The sequence below is a fragment of the Colobus angolensis genome, unplaced genomic scaffold, assembly GCF_000951035.1.
Source record: "Colobus angolensis palliatus isolate OR3802 unplaced genomic scaffold, Cang.pa_1.0 Scaffold158, whole genome shotgun sequence".
Lineage (NCBI taxonomy): Eukaryota > Metazoa > Chordata > Mammalia > Primates > Cercopithecidae > Colobus > Colobus angolensis.
Window position 1 is genome coordinate 7,296,257 of NW_012114688.1, and position 8,581 is coordinate 7,304,837.

Below are 8,581 nucleotides of genomic sequence, written 5' to 3' on the forward strand. Positions count from 1 at the left end.
TACGTTCCATCAATACCGAATTTATTGAGCGTTTTTAGCATGAAGGGCTGTTAACAAAAGTCAAAATACATAGAAAAAAGGTATAAAAATAATCCAAATCATACAAAAGATTTGATTCAAACTTTTAACTCACTATTGTCATAGCTTCATATTATTCTAGTGATTGTATTTGGATAGATACCTACTTTTCAGCCTAAAAGAGCTAATATAACTTCTAAGACCCTTGGAGTCAAGTTGTTAGTTCCTAGATCCTGATATATTTCTAGTAGAAACTCCAGCTTTCAATGGTAAAGTACAGAAAAATCTTCTGGAGTACAACTTATTGGTCAAATTGAATTCCTATTGCAAAATTTATATATGAAAATAAAATTACAAGATGTAAATGGAAGAGGATTTATTCAGCCAATAAACACGTATTTGTTGATAATCAACTATTTTGCAGACATAGGTGTTGTGGCTAGAAAAACTATACTGAACCACATAAAACAGCCACTGTTAAGAGGGGAGGATTTTAGAATTTAGATGGAAATAATAAATTTGCCCCATGTGATTCAGATCTAGCAATAATCAGAAATATCGAGAAAACGGAGAGCACTCAAAATCAACAATACACTTATAGAGGAGGTTATCTTGACACTTCATGAAATTCTTTCGGAAAACTTGAGAGTGAAATTTAGGACATTTTATCTTTCCCTGAAAGGGAGTTATGAGCTCGGTGTAACAATGACTTTGGAAAATTCATGTAAAGTTCAGCATGTATAAATAAGATATACTCTAATGGCTTGCAAACTGGAAAAAAAACCTCTCTGAACTCATATAGTGTATATGCCATGTTGATTTTTCAATTTAGTAAATATTTTAGCATTTTTACTGTATGATTCAAAAAGTACTTTTCATTTGACCTATTTTGGACAACTCATATTTTTCTTACACATTTTCTTTGGAGCCTTGCAGTGTTTTAATGTCATGTATCCACCTTTCTGTATTTATTTTTCTCCAAAAAAAAAATGGTTTCTCCTGTACAAGAAGTCTCTTCGATGAAGCCTCCGGTCAAATATTTTGTTCCGTTCCTATAACCAGTTTGCTTATAATTAAATTTTAACAGTTCTTTATATATTTTGGATAAAAGTCCATTATCAGAAATGTAATTTGCAAATATTATTTCTCAGTCTTTGGGTTTTTTCATTTTCTAAACAATGTCTTCAGAAGAGCAAAATGTTACAATTTTATATAGTCCAATTTTTCAGACATTTCTTTCAAATATCATATTTTGGTGATATAGCTACGAAGTTTTTGCCTACATAAAAATCAAAACAACTCATCCTCAGTTTGCTTATTGAAGTTTTATACTTTGGGGTTTTGCATTTAGGTCTCTGATCTATTTTGATATTTTTTTCTTGGTGGTAAGAGCAATGTATCAAAGTTTGTTAATTTTTTTTAATATGAATATTCACTGGATGAAACCACTCTTATTTTTTCGTTGAATTACTTTTTCACTTTTGTCAAAAATCAGTTGTCAGTTTTTGAGTTGGTTTATTTCTAGATCTCTATTTTGTCTCCTTGATTTATTTGTTGATTTTTATGTCAATCTCATATTCTGGGTAATTGTGGTTTTAAAATAAGTATTAAAATTAAACTTTCTTGGTCTTCCAACTTTGTTCTTTCTGAAGTTGTTTTGACTATTCTTTATATGACTATATTAATTTTAGCATCAGCTTATCAACTTCTACAAAAAGGTGTGTGAGAACATTAATTAGGGTGGCATTGAAGCTATGGATCAATTTGAGAATTGACATCTTAACCATATTGAGTTCTCCCAACCAATGAACAAGCTATATTTCTCCATTTATTTAGGTGTTCTTTCATTTCTCTTGACTATGTTCTGTAATTTTCAGTGTATAGGGTTTTCATTTATTCTATCATATTTATGCCTATTTCATATTTTTAAGCTAATATATGGCTTTCTTAATTCTAATTTGAATTTTTTCACTATTAGTACATAGAAATGAAATTCATTTATATGTATGTTTATCTCGCATCTGTCAAACTTGATAAACTCACATATTGGTTCCCATGGCTTTTATTTTCATATACCTCATTTAATTTTCTACTTAGAAAAATGTCATCTGTGAGAAACAATATTTTACTTCTTCCTTTCAAACTGGATGACTTATTTCCTTTTTCTTTGCTTATGGCACTGGCTAGAACCTCCTGTCCAATGTAAAAATAATTGGTAAGAGTGGACATCTTTGCCTTCTTCCTAATCTTAGCAGTAAATAATTCAGTCTCCCATGATTTAATATGATGTTAGCTGTATGGTTTTTTGTAGATGTCCTTCATTGGTCAAAGAAAGTTCCCTTCTGTTCCTGATATGCTGAGGCTTTTGAATGGGAATGAATGTTAGATTTTCAATCTCTGCCTATTGAGATTATCTTGTGGATATTCTTTTTCAGTTGGTAAATAAAGTGAATTAAATTAATTTGCTTCTGAATGTTAAATCTGCTTGCATTCCTGCATTCCTGAGCTAATACTCCTTAGTCATCATATTTTATCTTTCCAAAAATTATTTATTTTATTTTTTATTTTTTTGAGATAGAGTTTCATTCTTCTTGCCCAGGCTGGAGTGCAGTGGTGCAGTCTCGGCTCACTGCAACCTCCACCTCCTGGATTCAAGCGAGTCTCCTGCTTCAGCCTCCCAAGTAGCTGGGATTACAGGTGCCCACCACTAAGCCTGGCAAATTTTTCTATATTTAGTAGAGACGGGGTTTTTCCATGTTGGCCAGGCTGGTTTCAAACTCCTGACCTCAGGTGATCTGTCTGCCTTGGCTTCCCAAAGTGCTGAGATTATAAGCGTGAGCCACCGCACCCAGCCTATTTTATCTTTTTTAATTTTATTTTTGTTGAATTTGATTTGCTAACATTTTGTTAAGCACATTTTTGTCTATGTTCATGATAGATATTATCCGGAAATTTTCATGTAAAGTCTTTTCCTTATTTTGGTGTAAAGGTGATGGTAGCCTTCCAGAATGTGCTGAGAAGAAATTTCCTTATGTTTAATTTTCTGGAAGAGATTATGTAGAAGTGGTATCATTTATTCTTTAAATGTTTGGTAGAATCCACCAGTAAAGTTATATGGCTCTGGAATTTTCTTTTTGAAAACATTACACGCTACAAATTCAATTCCTTCATTTCATAATTGGCTCTCAGATTATCTGTTGTGTGTGTGTGTGTTTTATTTTAAGTGAATTGTGGTAGTTTGTGTCATTCGATGAATTTTCCCATTTCATCTAAGTTGTTGAATATTGGCATAAATTTGGTCACAATATCCTCTGCTTTTAGCTTCAAGGTCATCCTTTTAAAAGTTTTCCTATGGTTCTGAATCTGAGACTCAGTAAACCTCGTTTCTGTTTTGCCAGCTTACCTTTCTATCAGGATCTGCCAATAGAGGGCACTAGAAAGAAACTATACAGCAGCAGGAAGAAGGCTTTGCTATCATTATATGCTTTCTACTTGCTTTCTGGTCTTATCAATAACACCCACCAACATTTCTTTACAGTGGCAGTTGATTCTACCCTACATTTTCCCCCAGTACTTACTAAACCAGATGTGAAGCTTGTCAGAGACAACAGCACCAGCTGACTGATGTATGCGTCTCATAGGTCCGTATGCCAGACCCATAAGGCACCTCCTCTGATCTTAGCAACACCAGTCACAGGTCTCAATTTCAGCTCCAGAGAAGCCCTGCTCCAAGTCACTAAGTTCTAATAATTTAGAACTCTTTCATGGGTAGTGCTGCTCCCTCCAGACGTAACCTCATTGACCCCGCAGTGTTGCTCCCAATGTGTCTTCTGAATTCTTCAATCTCTAGTTAATAATTATTTGTATTAAATTATGTTTCTTGCATGCACTGGGATTGTTTTTGTATTCTACCTGCACCCTAGTTAATGTAATAACTATATAACTATATATTTATTTCTACTTTATTCAAATTTTTATGTTACATTTAATTTCTTCATAGTTGAATTAGTTGCCAAAGGAAGTCTAATCAAAATAAAACTATTTTATTTAGTTCAAATACGTCTGATGTTTCTATTTCCATGCAAGGAAAGAAATGGTTTGACATTTTTCAAACTTTTGTTTCTAATATGGCACATAAGGCAATCTATTGAAAAACAACAAGAAAGTATGAGTAAAAATGGTTAAGCACCCTTATTTTATTAGTCTGGGTAAAGCATGGGCTAGACAACAGACATTCTTTAATGTCCTCAATGTTAGAATTCATGATTGTATTAAATCAGACTCCCTAATTATTCATGAAATTTGATCTGAGGACTAAGCATGATGAGAAAAAAGAACCACAATTGACATATAGTTTGATTGCATCTAATTTCCTGGTGATGATCATGAATTTCCTTATATTTGTAAGACTATTGCAAAATCTTTGGTATTCATTGCTTTTTTTAGCAATTTGGGATTTTAGAAAATATAAAGATAGCATTATAACATTTGTATTTCCTGCTCTAGTATTGTGTAATATTTTGCTTGAAATCTAAGTATGGGATTGTTTTATATGACAAATATATAGCTTGAGACATATATTTTCTTTCTTTCTAAAGATCACAACCCCCTCTCGTTTTTTTCCTGTGTCTCCTAAATATACTCCTATCAACCATGTCACATCACGTTACATGTTCCTGGATAATTTCACTTTCATTAAGGAACCGTATTGAAGCCTATATCCTCAAAAGTGTATGCAAGTCCTTCTGTCTCAACAAGAGGTAAACTGGCTGAACATTGCAGATTAACTTTGGAGGATCATCACTGTTATTTGAAAGAAATTCTATATTGCTATAAAACTGGATTGGAAACTGCTTTAGCTTAGCTGCAAAACCTGGGCTAAAACTCAGGGCTGAAAATATTACTGTGCCGATTCATCACTTGAGCAGAGCAGAAATCATAAACATTTATAGTTTACTTCTCATAATCCTTTGATTCCATCACCTCCCATTTGTAGACTGGTAATACTGTTGTGACAGAAACAAATATACTCATCGAAAGGTATATACTTGTTGAAAAGCCTTTCTAGAGAAAACTTTCAGCAGTAACAACAGTATTGCTTCTACTCTGCAGGTGGAACTCATATAAAAAGTTTAGTTTATATCACTCATACCTACCATTTGCTGATCTGTGTTATTTATTACATTCCAGGTACAATCTGTATTATCCCCTTATCGGCAGAACTGTATCATGTCTCTTTATACCACTGTCACTTCTAATATGGCTCTTATATGGTAGGTGCTCAAAAATATTTTGAATGATAATGATGTTGAATATTTTAGGCATGAAAACAGCTCATCTAATTCCACCATCGATTTATTCAAACAAAAAATTACTAGGTTGAGATTTCTTAAAATTCCTTAAAGATGAATGGGACAAATTAAAGATAGAGCTTTCAAATTTCTTTAGTATTTGACTCACTGTGGCCTAGGAAGGTTTTTAAAAATTAGTGTTAACACAACAAACACAACTATAAAAAGAAACCAGCTTTTCTTTTTCAAAGTCATGAACTTATATGTAATAAGAGTCAAATGCAACTACTTCTTTCAGGAAAAAGGTATTTTAGGATGAATATCACTGTTCTATTTATAATTCATTCCTGTGTGTCTGATTGGAGAATTTGTATTTATTCTTGGTTATTCTGGGCTGGGGAGGCATCAATGAGAAAAACATAAGCCATTTTCTACTATTTGCCTTTCTTTCCCTTTTTAAATATCTTTCTCATTTCTATTTCCTTATTTTCTCACTTCTTATCATTTCATTTTGTGTGCATTCACTGTTCATTTTACCCAATTAAATGCATCAATCATGTCATTCAAGGCTTCAAAGTTTGACTAACACTTCTATTTATATTTAAGATGATTATTATTAATATATGTATGGCCAAGTAACAATGTCGTTACTGTTGCCAATACCATTGTTATCATGAAATATTCAGTGTCTTTTGGAGATACCAAGAGTACCAGACTAGTAATAGATATATTCCTTACCACTGTCATAAAGTAGCTTCCAATCTGTTTGAGAGATCCAAGTCACATAATAATAGTGGTTCATATTTACTGAAAATATGCTATATATCAAAAACAGATCTAACAATATTTTTGTATTCATGTATACATCACAAAACGCTACTAGATAGATGTTATCATTCCCATGTTATAAACTCAGAAGTCTAAAGGATCAAAGAAAGGAAGGTATTTGCGCCAGTAGACACAGATAATAAATAATAGAGGCAAGATTTGAACTCATGCAGTCTGGTGCAAGAGCATTAATTTTGGCAATGAATGTGATTGCACTAAAGACACATAAAAATACATTTTCCTAAGGTCTTTATGGTTTAATATAAAGTAATAAGTCATCAGAGATATGGTAAATCTTTGTGAGTGTGCTTCTGCTTTTCACATTATTTTACTTGTTTTATTTCCTTGTTTAATATGGGCAAATAGAGGGAATAAAGAAAAATCTGAATTTATTTTCCTGCAGTTGTTAATGTCAGAAAGATCCAGTCACATATTTCTAAAAAAGAATATGTTCAAGGGTTGCAAAGTAATTAAAAACTATAAGTTAGCTGTAGGATAGAAAAGTCCACCTGTTTTTGACTTTCATGAATGCATGATTCATTTTACGTGAAAGGAAATGTGCAATGTACTCAGAGCAAAAAAAAATCAGGAAAGAGTACATTATATAGAAAGTGTATCAGCCGGTGACAGTGGCTCACACCTGTAATCCAGAAGCCGAGGTGGGTGGATCACCTGAGGTCAGAGTTCGAGACCAGCCTGGCCAAGATGGTGAAACCTTGTCTCTAGTAAAAATACAAAAATTAGCCAGACATGGTGGTAGACAACTGTAATCCCAGCTACTCAGGAGGCTGAGGAAGGAGAATCGCTTGAACCCGGGAGGCAGAGGTTGCAATGAGGCAAGATTGCGCCATTGCACTCCAGCCTGGGCTACAGAGTGAGACTCAGTATCAAAAAAAAAAAAAAAAAAAAGAAGAAGAAGAAAGAGAAACAGAAAGAAAGCGTATCACCCGTAGAAAAAATTTATTGGCAACCCTCACAAGAAAGTTCTATTAGGTTATTTTTCTTGACTGCAAGTGCTCCCCAACATAGCTGTCAGTCCTCGGTAACCCCTATGCAAGTAATTTCAGCTTAGTGGACTAAAATGAAGTAGTGACAAAATAAAAACAGAAACAGAATTATTGATATTTTAATATGCACAGATATGATTCCTACCTGCCAGTTCTTTACAACAGCACAAAAATACTATTTATCATTATTAGCAAAAATGAAATAGTCCAAGGTGGTCAGCTCAAAACCTATTAATATTTGAGTAGTTGTTGCTATGTATTAACATCATACTAAACTGGTTAATTTATTGATGATTAAAACTGTCAAACCAACTTCTTTTTACTTTTAATGAGAATTATTTTAATGGGAATTTATAGGTTAGATGAAGTTTAATGTTTTTACCTATTCCTGACCTAGGATTAACAGGGGAAGGTGAAATTTTGCTTCTGTTTTGACCTATAGTAAAACATTTTCATTTGTTTATATTCTAGTGGATCTTATATAATTCCTCATTCTGTAGTTAATAAAATTTTAAAAATGACTGACTTTGCTTAGTGCTTAAGTTTCATGAAAAATATTTAGAATGAACAGTATCAATTCATACATGATAGTCATTATTGAAACATGTTCTCATGTATATTACAACTCCTTGCCTAAAGTACGTAGCTAAATCTTTATCCAGAAGCTGTGAGACTAGTACTTGTGCTATTCCTGTCAAGAATGGTTTCTTTGAACATAATATTGATTCTTTTCTTAAATTTATGGAGTATTCTACATATATTTGTTACAGTTCACAAGATCTTTTGCTAGTTCCTCAAGCTTCAACCTTTAAACCTTTCTATCTTTACTATAGACTGAATGAACTGTACATATTTTTTTTTTCCAGCCATTGTCAAAACACATCTGAAATAAAAAATTAAAAGTTGTAACACTCTTTGAACATTTTAATGCCCGTATTTCTCCTTGCACAATACATGATGATGAATTTTCTGCAGAATGCCTTTTGCAATAGTAGGGAGAAGATTATAAAAATTCTCTTGAAATTATATTTGAAAAACAACATCTTAAATTCTGCTAAAAGACTCTCACATTTACTAAAAGTCTTTTTTCTTCAGGACTACCTTCTATTCTCTGCGAGTACCAGTAGAAAACATAGAAATAGAATATCTGTGCTTGCTGTCATGCTGGTGTTTTGTTTCATTTATTTTCACTAGATAACAGAACTACAAAACAATACATTATTAAGATGAGACCTAGTAGTAAGGTTCACTTCTCAATTTTATTTAGGCATATTAAAACCTACGAAGCTTTGCATTAATAACTTTTTGAAATCATCTATAGACTAGTAAAGACAAAAAAAAACTTTCTTGGGTTGTGTTTTTAAACTTTAGAGAAAAAATAATTCAATATATATTTTTGTGTTTGCTCTTTTTTTTTATTTTATTTTATTTTATTTT